Source organism: Parasteatoda tepidariorum, chromosome 1 (assembly GCF_982258835.1).
Source record: "Parasteatoda tepidariorum strain Cologne lab strain chromosome 1, Ptep-v5.0, whole genome shotgun sequence".
In the NCBI taxonomy this organism is placed as follows: Eukaryota; Metazoa; Arthropoda; class Arachnida; order Araneae; family Theridiidae; genus Parasteatoda; species Parasteatoda tepidariorum.
In genome coordinates, this window is record NC_141755.1 from 78,403,850 (window position 1) to 78,422,773 (window position 18,924).

Consider the following 18,924-nt stretch of genomic DNA (forward strand, 5'->3'; position numbering starts at 1 on the left):
GAAGAAAAAAAATATAAATTTTACGACATAATGTTACATCACATCTAAACAATGTAACCGCAAATTATTCAGCTTTAATGCTCACGATTTAAACAATGTTCAAGTACTATACTACAAAGATCCCTTTTAACCCAAGTAACCCCTTTCATATTTTTATTTCATTTTATATAATCATTCAGAGCCATTGGATTTTATTCTTTTGCAATGGTTTGCTTGTAAAAGGAAGTAAAGAATGTTTCTTTACATTCTATTTCATACCTGATCTCCTGGTGGTTTTGAAAATGAGTATCTTTCTCTTATTACTTTTTTGGCGTTGTAGTTCATCTGCTACTGATGACCTTTGCTTTCTGTTTCAATAAATTTGAAAGTGTTGTCTTCTTGCGGTAGTTCCTTTTCGTGTAGAAGCGCCATTTTTTATCGTAGAATAATGTCGGGTGTAAATGGATTACAAGTTCTTTGTTTGTGAGAAAAAAGGTTAGATAAAGTGATTATACCTTTTATTAGTTACCGATATTTATGATTATACCTTTTATTAGGTACTGATCCTATCGATTATATTTTGAAGTTATTAGACATTCATAGTATGATATGCTCCATTATAATCCATAGTATAGAAGCACCATTTTTTATCGTAGAATAATGTTGGGTGTAAATGGATTACAAGTTCTTTGTTTGTGAGAAGAAAAGGTTAGATAAAGTGATTATACCTTTTATTAGGTACTGATCTTATCGATTATATTTTTAAGTTATTAGACATCCGTAGTATAACATAAAAACAGAAGTTCATGACTGGCACCTGTCAAATTTCTCGAGTGTCTAAATTTCAGTGCACACTCTTAAAATACATAAAAAAAGCATAAAAAATTTCATAGTATGCAACCTAACTAACTAACTAACTCCCTGGCATTACAGTCCATGTTGGACCATGGCCTCACTAACAATTTTCCTCCAAAGTCGTCTGTCTCTAGCTCTTTGTTTCCAGTTTCGAACTTTTAGAGTCTTAAGGTCTTTTTCCACCTCGTCAAACCATCTCTTGACCGGCCGTCCTCTTTTCCTTTGACCCTGGCACTGCCCCTTGAATATCCCCTTGAATGGAGCATAGTATGCAACCAAAGATGCTAAATCTATGCCCCAAATATCACGTTATATGCAGCTCGTGACGGGTTTAATTATAATAACTTTTCAAATGAGGATAAGTCGTACTTAGTTACGCATGAAAGAAGTAAAACTACGTAAATAAAGCAGAAATAAGACACAAAAATGGACATACTATAGTTTCGGATCTGTAAGAAAAAATCATAACACAATGTCTTACAGAAGACATCATTTAGTGTTTCTGCTGTAAAAAAGGCACTTGTTTATAGAACTGAAACTATGGAATGATTAGCATGACCATTTCTGTGCCTTTATTTGTGCTTTATTCACGTTACTTCGGTCCATTCACAGCTACTTTATACAATAAAATTAAATAAAAGTACAAAAACGAATGTATAAGATATCGCCTTAAAATGAATCTTAAGCATTATTGAAGACAGCAAGTTATGGACCAAACATAAAGGACGTAGCTAATAAGGTTCTTCAACAGATGATGCCTTAAATGATGTTAAGTTCTTGCTTAATGTAATATTTTTGTATTTCTATGTAATTTTTGAGCCATATCCGATATAAGAATGTACCAGTCCTCTTTGGTTGTAAAGAAAAGTGAGTTTAGTGGTTGCAGTAAAGTGAGCATTTTTTTATTGTAAAAAAAAAATTCATTAATGGAGCAATCACAAAGAAACACTTTGCCAATACCAATTCTTCGTAACTTCAAATTTAACAGCTCGAGTATAAGTGTTTTAGTCGTAATCAGTTGTACCTTTTTTTACCAGCAAGACAGAACCAAGAAATCAGTTTTATAAATATTTTTCCCAACGGTCAGACTGAGAGGCCATGGGACATCCAAATTTCGAATGTCCTAACGCCAACATTTGTAAAATCCTGGTGTATTTGTAGTTCCAAAACGACACTTAGAAGTTAGGGAACAATTATTGGCGAGTTATCAAGAAATAATACTGCCAAAAATAAAGTCAACCCCACATTTCGAGCATTTAATTATAAATAATCTGGCATATAAATTAATCTCCAGAAAGAATGAGAATTTAATAAAACCCAGTAACCGAAGAAATTTATGTGGTTTAAAAATAAAGCAGCTAAAGATAGTAAGATTAAGAAAAAAAGATTTTGAATTTCGTTGTCACGGCATTGAATTATAATTAATTATACTTTTGTATAGTAACTTAAGTTAGCCGTTGCACTGAGAGTTAAAAGAAAAGAAATATCTGTATTAGCTTTTAATGAAATGAAATAAAAACTTAAAAAACATTAATTTAATTTAATTAGAATTGGATTAGAAATAGCTAAAAATAATTGTAAACTAATGAGATAAAAGGAAATTTAAAAGCTAGGAATTATGTAATGCCTGTAACGACATTACAATAATACAAAATAAATAGATTTTAATTGTTAAAAGCATATTATATTGGACGTCTTAGAGAGGAAACTGTTTAAAAAAAATAGAAATAAATTAGCATGTTACAGAATTTGCATGTAAATTTAATTTTTCATACTGTTAGTTAAAAATAAAACTTCTAGAATTCATTACTTTTATTTTATTCACTTTACAATCAAGGTTATTTGTTTCAGAAAAATTAGCACCGTATCTTAAGACTTATTTTTTAAATATCATTTATTACTTTCAATTTTAGTTTAATAACTAAAAAGTGAATACAATTTATAATTCCGACACTATTTAAAGAAATAGAGATAAATTAGCATGGTACAGAATTTAAATGTAAATTTAATTTTTCATACTCTAAGTTAAAAAGAAATTTCTAGAATTTATTAATTTATTTTTTTCACTTTACAATCAAGGTTATCTGCTTTAGAAACATTAACATCCTATCTTAAGACTTATTTTTTAAATATCATTTATTACTTTCAATTTATTTAATAACTGAAAAGTAAATACAACTTATAATTCCAAAGCAGGTGTTAAAAGAAAGGTTTTAAAAAGAATTTTGCAGTGCTACTCATAAAACACTATTTTTATAACAGTCATTGAGCAGCAGACCCAATTTTGAGTTTGCGACTACCAATGTTTAACTCTGCAGCCTTGTAATTTTGAACCCAATCCAAAAGACAAGGGGACTCTTGGATCAAGCATTGGTGGAAATTTGTCCTCTTGGAGGACTTTTTGATGGAACTAACGCGATTGCGTTACATGTAGACGAAAACCACGATAACCTCCCATGGTTAACCTGACGGCAATGGCTAACCCATGATCCGTCTACCACTGAGGATATTTTACGTCAGCACTGTGGCCGGTGCGAGCTGGGTGTGGAGTTCGTATCAACCAGACATCGCTGAGATTTGAACCCGGGTTTCCTAGGTGAGCGCTCTATCCCCTGAGCCACCACGGCTCTCATAAGACACTTGGAAATATTATACCAAAATTCAACTAGTTCACTTGTCAAAAAAATATTAATTTTTACCCGGTTGTTTAAATTTGCTTAATAATTTTAATATGGTGCTTAGTTGTTGTTCTCATTCAACTTAATTAAACGGATATGTGATTCAACTTAAAGGTAAACGCGATTCACCTTCTAGAAATTGTGGTAAATTTGCATCGTATTATGATTCAAGGTACCGGTATTGAGATTTCGCATTAAACCGGGTTTTCTGAGTTGTATAATTATAACTATAGTATATGTAGTGTATCTACCACTGCAAAATTATAATTACAATTCACTAGTATATAAGACCTGTTCATTCCATTCTATGATGGGGTACCTTTTCATAGATGAAGGATAGATGAAGGGAGATTGGTGACCCGGACGTGATCACATCCGGGTCAGCAATGTGGAGGTAGTAGGTATGGACAATGTTAACCCTTCATATAAGAAAAGGTACCCCTTCATAGAATCGAGATAACAGGTCTCATATACTAGTGAATTGTAATTGTAATTTAGTAGTGGTAGATACACTATAGTATAGTTTAAAATTAATCAATATAAGTGTTCTTTGTAGGTGTTCAGAGTCACGAAAAGATCAGTCACCAAATATTACTCGCATTGACAGCATGTTTTTGTTCGAAGGAATTCAAGCATAAAAGGAATATAACTAAAGTTCGAAAATGAAAATATTAATCAATCAAGTGCATTTAACTTTCATAGAGTTTAAATTAAATAGTCTGATCACCACCTTTCATTATTCATATTATCATTTGTGTGTTTTCAAAAAAAAAAAAAAGTAAAAGCAGTATTACTACACTGAAACTACTCTGGTAGTTTGTTCAAAACTACCAGAATTTGGTAAAATGTGCTGTTTTTCTGGCTTTGTGTGGATTGGTAATTTTTACCGAAACGTTTTGGTAATGACTTTGGTAAGAAATAACAATAAAAATGGGTTTTAAAATGTGTGAGAAAATTTTGTAAATGTGGCAAAATTTGACAATTTTATCATACCTTAAAGCAGTGCTCCTCAACTTTTTTATTTCCGCGAACCAGTCAACGCTTGATAATTTTTCTGCTGCCCTCTGAGGGAAAGGCGTAATTTGATGGTTTGCATTTTAGATGGTTTTGATTTAATAATTTTTATGCAATTTAATTTAAACATTCTTTCAAAACAAAATACAGTTACATTAGCGGTATTGGGGGGGGGGCTTAAAGTGACCCAGGTACCCACTCGTCGATAGAAAGTCGCACAAAACGCCATGGTTATTTAAATTAAAATAATTTAATGTTTTTTTAAAAGCCAGAATTTCCGAAAATTACCAAATGAAAAGTTACCAAATGAATGGTTTAAATACCTTATATTTGGTTTTCTTGACCACAATCAGATTTTTTTTAACTATTAACCTCATTACCAAACAGTATGGAAATTATACCAATTTTTTTCTCTGAGTACAATGTTAGGTAAGTTCGGTGGTGAAAAAGCACAGTATCGAGTAAATTTGCAACAACTTCAATACGGGGCTAAGATGTTCCATCACCTTCACCTCATTTAATCATTTCAGGACATTCTTCTCAATTTCAGGATTTTATGGTTCTAGTAACTAATTATATAGTTCAACGTTAATTGATTTTAAGTATTATTGATAAACATTTCTAATCAAGAGAACTAATTAATGTATCTGTCAAAATGTCTAATATCTCAAAAAAGTAGCTTTCGTAATTTGCTGTCTTACACTTACGTGAGCCGTGAATCGTTAATAGCGGTAATGACACTTTTTTAATCAATAGGAAACTAGATCAAATAATGATCATTCAAGCATTCAATCAATCAAGTTTTTCTAAATATCTTACAAGGGTCGTGTTGGCTCAGAGGACAGAGCGCTCACCTTCCAATGAGTTAATTCTGGTTAGAATCCAAGCTATGGCTGTTCGATACGAATTCCACTGACGCAGAGTCCCTTGCCATCGGTCTAGCCATGGGAGATTTTCGTTGTTTTCCTCACAATGTAATGCAAATGCGGGTTAGTTCCATCAAAAAGTCCTCCACGAAGGCAAATTTCTTCCAATACTATATCCAGGAGTTACCTTGTCTTCTGGATTAGGTTGAAGGTTACGGAGTTGAATATTAGCAGCCGTAAACCCAAAATTGGGTCGGCCGTTCAACGTCGGTTATAAAAAATTAAATATCTTACAAAACTTAAATATCTTACAAAAAGCATTTTTTTATTTATTATTTTAGTCGAGCATATCAATTTTTTTATTTTCTGAAGAAGTACTAGAATTAATTGAATGTAATTTTCACCCTAAAATTTTTTTCAATACGATCAAGTTAATTAATTAATTTATGCCTTAAAGGTTTGAAAAATACGAAGACGAAAGCACTTCTTAAATATTGGAAAAGTAGAAAGAATATATTCATCGTACACAAGAGATATAAAACATTTAATTTTAATTTTAGAACTTTTCTTCTTTTTTAAGCTATTCTTCTTTTTATGGCTACTGCTTTATTGGTAGCAAACATTGTAATAGGATTATAATTAAATATTCTTTTAATTTTATTATTTTTACTAATAAATTCATTAATATTTATAATTTAATTATTGACAACTAAAAATTTCATAAATTTGGCAAAAAATTCTTCTTCAATACCATATTTATCAAACTAAGTGGAAAATAATTTTAAATTATGATAATAATTAATTTAGCAAATTGAAAAATGTATAACCACTTTACTTTCACTTCAAAAAATTTTTTTTCCCTGTTTTATAAAAACATTTGTGAAAATAGAAATTAAACAAACTTATAGAAATTTTTATTGTTGCGTAATTTCAAAATCTGAAACTTAAATATTAATGGAACATAAGCTTTAAACAAAATTTTCAAAAGAAATATAATAATAAATGCAAAATAAGTTTATTAATTCCTTACTAACAGTCTATTGCCTGTTTTTAGTTTAATGTCATTTTCCAAATTAACAATCCTATTTATACCAGTTTTTCTTGACAGAATTTTTAAAGTTTAATTTATGAGTACTTACTTTTTCTTCCTAGGCTTAAGCTGTTATTAGGTAAAATTTTATTCTGCTGTTAAGAAAATTAATTATTTTTTTTAAAAGTATTTAGTATTAACTCACTTTTTTTTTCGAAACAAGACATTAAGCTTAACATATCCCTCATCAAAAATTATTTAACTTTTTAAACTAAAAAATATAAGTTTAGGTTAGCGATTAATTATTTAAACGAAAGTAATGAATAAAAGAAAATATTCTAAGTCAAAAAGAACGTTATTTTATAAATTTTTTCAAGGAAATCAATTAAATCTTGAAATAATTACGTAAGATAGATTAAATTTAAGAACTCCTGGATCAAAATGTCTCTTCTGATAAGAATTTTTTGGTTACTCCAGGGATATTTTAATTCTTTTAGTTATTTAAAACTCTAAAGACACGACAATTATGTACTCATTTTGTGAAGATTTTATGATCCTTAAACGAAGGATAAGAAAGATATTCTTTCGTTTTTCTTCTTAAGTTACGTTTTTTCTGTGATTGAAAAAGATGAATAAATCTTTTAAAATCATTAATGAAGCTGGGTTAACCAAGCGTATTATTCTTTTAATGGAAAATTACAATTCCCAGGTATATTGAAAAAAATTTATAGGTTGTCTAAGAAAAAAAGAAAAAAATAATTGTTTTTAGATTTTTTTTTCATTCCTTATTGATTAATACGAGGCATAGTGCATTGTGCACTTTATTTAAATATGATTTCCTTCAATTATTTTAAATTTATAGTGTATTGTGCATTTTATTTATATTATATAAATGTTTGTATGTATATAAATCGTTATATGTAAATCATTCAACGTATGCAAGTGAATCAGCGTTTTATACAAATCATGCAACGTATTTATATAAATCAGCATTGTAATGTTTTATATAATAGAAAATCATTATTATGGAGCTAAGTTAACCAAATATATTATTCTCTTTAATTGTAAAGACAAAATGTCCAGGTATACTTAAACAAAATGTTCAGTTGCAAGATGATTATTTTTAAATTTATTTCGTTCCGCACTAAATAATTGTCATTGTATGCCATACATAGTGCACTTTGTAATTACGTATTTACAAATCAAGTATGCATATCAATCGTTGCAGTATGCTAATCATTCAACGCATACATTTGAATCGGCTTTGTATACAAATCATACAAAGTATGCATATAAATCAGCATTGTATGCAGATCTTTATTAAGGAGTAAAGTCATTGTATGCCATAATATGATGACAATAATTGTCATTGTATGCCATACATAGTGGACTTTGTAATGATGTATTAACAAAGCAAGTATGCATATCAATTGTTGTAGCATGCTAATCATTCTACGCATGTATTTGAATCGGCTTTGTATACAAATCATACAGAGTATGTATATAAATCAGCATTGTACACAGATCTTTATTAAGGTACAAAGTTTACTAAGCTTATTATTGTATTAATGGAATCAAAATACAAATGCAATGGAATCAAAATACAAATTAATCGAAATACTTAAACTTTTCACAGTAAGTATTTTAGAAACAGGAACTCAGAAACAATAGATATAAAGAAAAAAGTAATACCTTTAAATTTATTTCCTTATGTAATGCATTGTCTACAATGCATTACATTTATATGCAAATCGGCACTGATGGCAATGTATGTATGTAAGCCAGCGTTGTATACAAATCAAGGAGTCATGGTAGCTCAGGGTATAGAGTGTTTGCTTTGCAATGAAAAGAACTAGGTTCGAGCCCCAGCGGTGGCTACTTGATACGAATTCCGCTCCCTGCTCTCCTAGTTCACACTGCTGAACAAAATATCCTCAGTGGTAGACGGATCTAATTGTAGGGTTTTTCGTGGTCTTCCCCTCCATGTAACACAATTACAGGTTAGTTTCATCAAAAAGTCCTCCATGATGGCTAGTTGGTCCCAATGCTTGATCCAAGAGTTCCCTTGTCATCTGGGTTAGGTTCAAAATTACAATGCTACGGAGTTGAGCATGATAGTCATGCACTCAGAATTGCATCAGTTTTCAACGCCGGTTATAAAATAAAATGGAAAAAAATCATTATTCTCGTATTAAGTTAATCAAACAAGTAATTTAATTAATGGAATAATCAAATGCTTATGTATTTTAGAACAATAATTCGAGCATCATCAAAGAAAAAAATAACTCTAAACACTTTCCATATTGTTTAATTTCTGTTTATGCTAGTTACACGTAGACCATAAGTAAAGTGGTAAAATTAAGCTGTATTATTCAGCTAGTTATTCAATATTATTCAAATAATGGAATAAGGAAAATTCCTAAATTTATCAAAACTAAATTTTGAATATTCAAAACATTTATGTTTCGAATATATATGGTAGTAAAGTATACAAAAAAAAAAATTTTTTTTTTATTGCTTCACTACCGCATTTTGAGGAAGAGGCAGTTAAATGAAACTGAAGAAACGTATAAAAAACGACCAAAAAAAAGAGCTTATGAAAAAAAGGAGCTATAGAAAAAATTAAAACTTAGCGGTCGCAGCGTAAAACTGAGCTCGGAGTTGGTGTAATTTAAATTTAATGGTAATTAAATATTATTTTATAAAATTAATTAATGTTTAAGGATTAATTGAAGCTTGAGGAATGCAACTTAAGACATTTCATTTTATGCAATTAAATAACTAGGACTCTTCAGAAATGCTTTAAAAAACTTTAATGGAAAGAAGAAAAAAAATTTGTCATGGTTAAATAGCAAAAGCATCTTTTCAATTAGTACTTTTTTTAATTACTTTTAAAAGAAATGAATAATTGTTATTATTAATGTTTTAACTTGTCACCAAATTAAAACCATAAAATGTTTGACTTTCTTTTTGATTAAATTCAATTGTGTACTAATTAATCTTTAAAGGAAAGTACGTTATAATAAATGTCTACAAATTGTGCGAAACCTGTTAATTCTGATTTTCATCTTTATATTTTATATTTGCATATAGTTAATAATTTTAATTGTATTTTTTTGTGAACTTTCGTTTTCTATCATCATATTTAATTTTGCACTCACTGTCATGGGCAAAAAAATCTGGAAATGGCATGAGTATTTCACTGAATTTGGCTTGAATTAATATTTTTTTCTCAGAATAAACATTATTACTACCATTGTTGTCATCATTATACATTTGAAAGAATATTTAAATACATTAAAGGATCTTAAAGGTTTTTTGCAACAAAATTTTCAACTGCTTGATAAAAAAAAATTTATAAACTGCCTTATTCTGAATAATTTGACAGCAAGTATGAAATGTTACTAAAAAAAACATCCAAAGCTGCAATAGTTAAGCCCACTCACTGAAAATCAAATAACTAACTACTTTTTCTAAATAGCAATTGTCTGGAAAATCAAGTATACTGTATCAAGTTACTTAAAATCTATATTGACCTAGCTTGACATAAATGTAACATATATTTACGAAAATTTGCCTAATCTGGTTTTCACATAAAGCAAATGTTTATTTTTTATTATTTTAATCAAAAAGCAATTAGTAACTAAAAGAAGAAATTATTCATTTAGCTAAAAACAAATAACCGCTCTCTTAATAGAAACTTTTCTTTCCCATTACAGCATGAAAAAAAATTCAGGCGTTAATCAATGCTTGTCGTTAAATCTGTTTTTCTCAAATCAAATTTTTCCATCTTGCGCGCAAATTGAGTTTGAACTTGGTAATTAGTTTGAGTATAGCGTGTTGCTTAAATTCATACAAGCACTTGAATATTGGGAGATATTTTATATTTTTAGCAGGACCAAAATATTTCCTCTATAGAAGGAAAAAAATATTAGGTTAATTTAAAAAAAAATAATATAAATTTTTTTTTTTCAAAATTATTGAGCAAATATGGTATTTTTTTAAAAAAAAAGTGCGTTGGGCAGCATATTAATAGCTATTTCAATTCTTTAACATTTTTATAACTTTGATCGCGCTAGCAAGACGTCATTGTAACTCTTTTTTCTTCAAATTTTAGTTCTAAAATATTTAAATTTTTCTAAGTACCTAGCTTTGTCTCACAAAAATGTTTGCTTTCAAATAGTGTTAGGGTTTTTAATTTTATTTTTTAACCGTCGTTGAACAGCCGACCCAATTTTTGGGTTTACGACTATTAATGTTCAAATACTTAGCCTTGTAATTTTGAACCCAATCCAGAAGACAAGGGAACTCCTGGATCATTGGGAGAAAATCGCCTTCGTGGAGGACTTTTTGATGGAACTAACCCACATTGGCGTTACGTGGAGAGAAAGATCACGAGAACCTGCCATGGTTAGCAGGACGGCGAATGTACTCTAACCCACGATCCGTCTACCACTGAGAATGTTTCACTTCAGCAATGTGGTCGGTGCAAGCCGAATGCGGAATCGTATCGACTGTCCATCGCTGGGATTCGAACCCGATTCACCTCATTGGAAGGTGAACGCTCTATCCCCAGAGCCGTCGCGGCTTAGTGTTAATGTTTAAAATAAACTCCTGTAAACACAATTCAGAATCTAAAGTTAGATTTTAAATAAGTTATAGAAAATGAAGAAAGAATATTGTTCACCTGCCTCGAAAAGTAATTAAGTGGCTCTTACTTTTTTTTCCAAAAAAAAAGAGAAAAATTAACTCTATTTCTGACCACTACCCTTTATTTGGTGGCCTTAAAGATAACAAGCCTTCCGTCACAAAATAAATCTTAACGTCCATCGACACCAATGAAATATTGCCTAATTCTATCGAGAATATATCCAATCTCAAAAAATAGAATAAAGGGTTTTCAAAAAATCGATTACGATTCTTACACAAAAAATAATCTGTCCAGCCTATTCGTAAATCAATCATAGGTTATGAAAAGTAGCCGCCAAACCCACTTCAAAAATAATATAACTCAACTCAGACATAAAAAATTCCAAAATTGATAGCCCTTTGATTTGAAATGGTGGTTTCATATAACACGTTTTGGCGATATGATAAAGCAATTACACCAACTTGACCAACTTCCTTCGTTCGCTTTAGTAATACAAGTAAGCATTAACCGCCAATGGTAGCTGTCAACAAATGTCGAATAAAGCAAAAATATAGCCGACAATGTTCTTTAAAAAAAATGGCCCGTTCATTGCCGTGCACATGAAATATAAAGAACAAATTATTTCATTCAAGCTAGATGGCGTTACTAAATTGGGAGTGGTCAACATATGTGTCAATACTTGATGACGGTAAAGACTCCAGCGTTACTTTGATGTATTGTACCTGAAACTACCTATTAATAATACCGTTCTTCAATAACATAGGGGAGGACGTGCTTAACATATTTTTATTTGATGATCTATGAATAATGGATTAGAAAGCAAATCAAATGTAAACCCTATTTCATTTTTCAGTAACAGAAATGTATCTAATTCCTGGTATTGACAATGTGATTGATACTTCCTTTTTTGATTGTAAATTTTAAATTTTCTTCTCGATAAATTACTGATGATCAATAAATTACTGCTGAATATTCACCTTAATCAGCAATCTGATCTGGTGGACATGTTTTCCTCATTGCATACTGGAGATTGCACGAAGTCTGAGTCTGCAGATGAATAAGATTCATCCTGTTTTCCGATGGTAGCTGAACAGCAACTGAGCTTGGAAAAGAACTTACAGATCTTTCAGAACCACTTCTTAAATAACGAATCTGAACAATGATTAATCTTATTGTTTAAATAAATTGCGAGGTAACATTATTATATGTTCATGCATTAAACTAGACATTCGTTCAGTGAGGAATCTATGCAATGTAATAGGAAAATACTATTTTATCTGCAGAAAAAAAATTTCTTTCCTGGCAAGAGTTTTAGAAAATTACAACTCAACTTGAAACTATGTATTGCGTAAATCAAAGAGTATATAAATTACCTCAATTATAAATCCAGTTTTGTAAAGATTATCCTAACCTATGAAATGTTTATTTAATATTGTGGCGCCAGACATGGTGCGTAGTCGCTAAAGGAATCAGCTGGATGACGTACACAGGATCGGCAACCTTGTACCTTTCTTCAGTATTTAAGAAGCTTCGAACTTTGCTCTGTGCACTTTATACTTAGTGCTCGTCATTATGTGCATAACTCATTTAATATCTTAGTACTTGAGAATGGAGATTTCTCCTACTTTTACCCTTTATCTAAATTGTTTATTTAACATATGCCTACCCAATTTTATGCCAAATCAATTTCGTTGAATCGGTAAGTGGCGCTTCGCGCCAAAAGACGAGATTCCACCTATTCACATCACATCACATCGCTCTGTGCACACTCACACTTAACTTTTTCTTTTCTGTTTTTATATTGTTGTTATGTTTCGGTTGGTAATAAATGTTGTTTGATTTTGTCATAGTTGTCCTCAACTTAATATGAGAGGGTTCCTCCCCCTCAATATCTTTATCAATAAATTGAAAAATGGTCGAAAATATTTTGAATCACTTTAAAAATTTTATATTTCAACATTTATTTTAGGCTTAACTAACACCACTTGAACTTTGCGTCCCGTGCGAGAAAATTAACGAAATATAACAAATAGTGATGCAAAAATTTCCCGCCAGTCATCACCCGATCGCCACTTATTCGTGAAAAATGCATTCCATGCTCAATTTATTATTGTTATTTTTTATAAATATGAATTCTAATAAATGTTTTATACTATTCTGAATATTACTTTATCTAATGCATGTTTCCTTGTTTTTTTTTTCTTTTTTTTTTTTTCATTTTAGAACTAAACTTAGTAATGTTCACCATATTTTATATTAATAATATCAACTTTTTTTTAACCGCTTAAAATTTTCAATTTTTGAGAAAAAAACCACATGTTTTAATAAGAGACCACTGTTAAAATGCTTCAACTGGCCACTGGCCAGCAAACAAAATTTCGTAGTTTTGCCCTATAACCATTGTTACGTTTTATTTCTCTTCACTTTTACATAAGATTTGATGAATATTCTTCTAATTAGTACATATATCATTTCACATACTGCATTAAAAACCTGTACGAAAATTAATCTTCAGATTAGATTGGCATACGCAGAATATTCTGACATATTTTAATGAGTTATTTTATCTTCGTTAACAATTATAATTAAATGTGTCACGATACATTGTATAAACTTCATCAATAATTATTTAAATTTCTGTCGTATGTTATGACGAAACTTTTCCTCTAAAGATAACAGATGTCAAGATTATGGGTGTTTCGATATCAAATAAAAAGCCTGCCCGCATTTAAAGTGCCGATAAAAGATAGAATAAGCACTGGAAGTGGATCGTAAAAGCAGGGAGGTCCATTCAAATGACGAGAAAGACTCACGACAACTGATACCTGTGCAGGCGCCCAATTGTCACCTGCAGTTAGAGGTAAGGACATATCACAGAACTGTCGAACTCAATTAAGTGCCTTTCTTTCCTTATGACTTTTTCTCAATCTTTGGGAAGGCAGTCGAAAAGAGGGATTGTACAAAAATAAAATTTTCCACACATTTTTTTCATAAAAATATTTTTGAATATTATATATATATATATATATATATATATATATATATATATATATATATATATATATATATATATATGTTACCGTTAAAGTATATAATGCAGTTATTTCATAGAATACCTAGTTATTCCATGAAATAACTAGGTATTCTATAAATTAACTAATGAGAGACAGTTAAAATGTAAAATAAACAATTGATCTAAAATGAAATAACTAGATATTCTATAAATAAACTAATGATAGACAATTAAAATGAAAATAAAGCAATTTATCTAATTTATGCAGCGTATAAATGGTATTTATGGAAACGTACCAGAAAATCATTTGTTACAACAAGGATTACTAAAACGACACTTGGAATTGCAAAGAACATTATTTCTAAAACAAAAACATTTTTTGACGAATAGTTCATAAATGCAGTAGGGGTTGAACGTAAAAAATGTATTTGTCGTGCGAGATATATGATTATGATATAGATTATTTTACACTTTAACGGGTTGCAGATCGTTATTCTATGAAATAACTAGGTATTCTATAAAATAACGGATTTCATACTTTAACGGTAACATATATATATATATATATATATATATATATATATATATATATATATATATATATATATATATATATATATATATATATATATATATATATATATATATATATATATATATATATATATATATATATATATATATATATATATATATATATATATATATATATATATATATATATATATATATATATATATATATATATATATGTGTGTGTGTGTGTCTGTGTGTCTGTGTGTGGTGGTTGTGTATGTCTTTTCTAGACTCCTAAACCATCGAACCGAAATGAATAAAACTTGGCATACAGATTTAATTGAAAAATTAGAAACCAAAAATAATTTAAACGAAATTTTAAGGGTATATGTTAGTAAAAACAGTACTTTATCAGGGATCATACAGTCTGCTAACACACTGACTAGCAGGCAGTGTGTCCCCTTATGAAGTGCTGTTTTTGCTAACATACATATTTCTTTAAAATTCCGTTTTGCTTATTTTTGGTTTCTGACTTTTTATTCAAATTGTCTACATAATACAAATTTCGTTTCAGCTCTTTTAGCACTTTTCTATTTTGACTTATTATTTTTAAGATTTATCCTAAAATTTTTATCTTACAATTTGCTTAAATCAATTTCATACTTAGATTGGATTGGCATACAGATAGTTTGATGCACGAGGTCACTGTCGACATTAAAACATTCTACGACGAACCAGCCGAGCATAATGAGTGAAAATCGAAATAGAATTTTCTGGTTGGTGAAACGTTAGCCCTTGTTTTAAATTTAACTATGGACGATTTAGTTATCACATATTTTAAAGATAACATCAGTGATAATTTTTAGCTTATAGCTCTGTTTGATCGCAAAATAGTATATTGAACGCATTTAAATGTTTAATTATTTTGTATTCACTCTGGCAGAAAATTCAATGAAGAACATTACGTGATAGCGCGTGTGATCTACGTCACCACATTTATATTTTTAAAGTTGACAATTCTATATTTTTAAAGTTCCATGCACTTTTTTTAATTTATAACATTTCTCTTAAAACGTGTTACTAAAAATTTATGTTTTTAAAATCAATGATAATCCAACCAATAAGATTGACTCTAAGAACATGAAAAATAAATATTTCTTACCCTTTGGCTTTCTAATTTGTTGTTACGAAGTAATAGTAATGCGCATTTAGTTTTGAAAAAAAGACTGAGAAATGTAAAGCAGTATTTTTTTAATTAAACTTATTTTAAATAAACTTTTTTTGTTTAAAATATCAAAAAAATTTATAAATCTTAATTTATTGAAATACACAGGATGAATATAGTTAAAAATGAATTAAAACTGGATGAACAGATTTTTAGAATCGTTCCTTTCTTTCAGTTTTTTTTTTCTTTTCTTTTTTGAAATCATTCCTTTTTTTTATATTTGACAAGTACCCTATAAAATTGAAACGGATAAAACTTAAGGAATTCTTTTGTCTTAATTCAATAGTTATAGATTTAAAAATCATTCTCAAAATGTTGCTCTGCAAAATAAAATTCAATATACAAAATCCATACCTAAAACGTTTATTCTTTTCGACATCAAATAAATGCTTGCCATCAATCAAAACTTGGAATGAATTTCATGCTAAAATATGTTTTAAATCACTTTTGTATCAAATTCTTAAAACATTTTAAACATTGAATGTGAGATCTAGATCTGACCGAAATCTCTCTTTTGGGTAAATGTAATCGATTTCGATTGCTAAGTCAAATTCTCCTTCAGCCCTCAAGTTATTCAATGGAATATAAAAGGATTTCGTATAAAATATCCATTTCGAAATGTAATAAGAATAGATTCTAGAGATTGATATAATAAAACTCGCTCAATAGTTCCTTCAAAAGTTGTACTCAAATAAGATTTTTTCTAATACACATTATCGCTTTTCAAAATATAAATTGTGGCTCAGGCGTTTATCGCCGTAGCATTTTGTCAATAATAATTTTATTTTCAAGAACACAATGAGGGAAAAATATTGAACTTTTTTAATATTTTATATTTATAGTGGATGTTGTAATCTTCGTATTTAGAATATTTTAAATTTTAATATTATGCTTCTTTTACAGCCCCGTATTTATAAGTGTTTTATAAATGAATTGTTCATGCATTTATAAATTTTTATATCCGGCTCTCATTTTCAATATTCAACTGCCTAAACTTGTAATTAGGAACCAAACCCAAAAAACAAGAGAGCTTATGGATCAAGAATTGAGATAAACTTTCTTTCGAAAAGAACTTTTTCGTGGAGCTAATTCACTTTTGTGTTGCATGGTGAGGAAAACCTCGAAAATCTCCCATGATAAACCCGACCATAAGGGGAGTCTAACCCATTATCAGTACCCCACCGAGGATATTTGGATATTTTACATCAGCACTGCGACTGGGAACAAGAAGAAAGCAAAATTTGAATCGATTAATCATCGATCGAACACGAACCTGGATCATATTTTGCATCAGCACTGCGACTGGGGGCAAGAAGAAAGCAAAATTTGAATCGATTAATCATCGATTGAACTTGAACCTGGGTCATATTTTGCATCAGCACTGCGACTGGGGGCAAGAGGAAAGCAAATTTTGAATCGATTAATCATCGATCGAACTCGAACCTGGGTCATATTTTGCATCAGCACTGCGACTGGGGGCAATAAGAAAGAAAAATTTAAATCGATTAATCATCCATTGAACTCGAACCTGGGTCATATTTTGCATCAGCAATGCGACTGGGGGCAAGAGGAAAGCAAATTTTGAATCGATTAATCATCGATCGAACTCGAACCTGGGTCATATTTTGCATAAACACTGCGACTAGGGGCAATAAGAAAGTAAAATTTAAATCGATTAATCATCCATTGAACTCGAGCCTGGGTCATATTTTGCATCAGCACTGCGACTGGGGGCAAGAGGAAAGCAAATTTTGAATCGATTAATCATCGATCGAACTCGAACCTGGGTCATATTTTGCATAAACACTGTGACTAGGGGCAATAAGAAATTAAAATTTAAATCGATTAATCATCGATTGAACTCGAACCTGGGTCATATTTTGCATCAGCACTGCGACTGGGGGGCAAGAGGAAAGCAAAATTTGAATCGATTAATCATCGATTGAACTTGAACCTGGGTCATATTTTGCATCAGCACTGCGACTGGGGGCAAGAGGAAAGCAAAATTTGAATCGATTAATCATCGATCGAACACGAACCTGGGTCATATTTTGCATCAGCACTGCGACTGGGGGCAAGAAGAAAGCAAAATTTGAATCGATTAATCATCCATTGAACTCGAACCTGGGTCATATTTTGCATCAGCAATGCGACTGGGGGCAAGAGGAAAGCAAATTTTGAATCGATTAATCATCGATCGAACTCGAACCTGGGTCATATTTTGCATAAACACTGCGACTAGGGGCAATAAGAAAGTAAAATTTAAATCGATTAATCATCCATTGAACTCGAGCCTGGGTCATATTTTGCATCAGCACTGCGACTGGGGGCAAGAGGAAAGCAAATTTTGAATCGATTAATCATCGATCGAACTCGAACCTGGGTCATATTTTGCATAAACACTGTGACTAGGGGCAATAAGAAATTAAAATTTAAATCGATTAATCATCCATTGAACTCGAACCTGGGTCATATTTTGCAACAGCACTGCGACTGGGGGCAAGAGGAAAGCAAAATTTGAATCGATTAATCATCGATCGAACTCGAACCTGGATCATATTTTGCATAAACACTGCGACTAGGAGCAATAAGAAAGTAAAATTTAAATCGATTAATCATCCATTGAACTCGAACCTGGGTCATATTTTGCATCAGCACTGTGACAGGGGGCAAGAGGAAAGCAAAATTTGAATCGATTAATCATCGATCGAACTCGAACCTGGATCATATTTTGCATAAACACTGTGACTAGGAGCAATAAGAAAGTAAAATTTAAATCGATTAATCATCGATCGAACTCGAACGTGGGTCATATCATTGGGAAGTGAGAGCTCTATCCCTTGATTCCATGTGGCTCGATGGTATATAATTGAAGATTGATTCTTGAATGCACAATAATTCAGGTTCTGAGCTGCCATAGTGAAGAACTGGGATCTGTCAAAGGATATACATAGGGGAAGAAGGCTTGCTTCCATAGACGTAATGGGAACCGATCCCCCATGATTTGTTATGGTCACTTAAGTATAAAGAAAAAAAGCAGCATTCAGGAGCACAGCAACAGAAGCTCTTCTTTAAACGGGTTTACACCCTTTTCTTC

At 30.5% G+C, this 18,924-nt stretch overlaps 1 long non-coding RNA gene across 1 annotated transcript in view; it reads left to right on the forward strand.

Moving 5' to 3' along the window:
• The first annotated feature begins 13,819 nt into the window (after positions 1-13,819).
• Positions 13,820-18,924, forward strand: part of LOC110282269 (uncharacterized) — a 137,720-nt gene continuing 132,615 nt past the window's right edge. The window contains exon 1 of the long non-coding RNA XR_011636565.2: positions 13,820-13,933. This is a non-coding gene — a long non-coding RNA (uncharacterized LOC110282269). The remainder of the gene's footprint in view (positions 13,934-18,924) is intronic.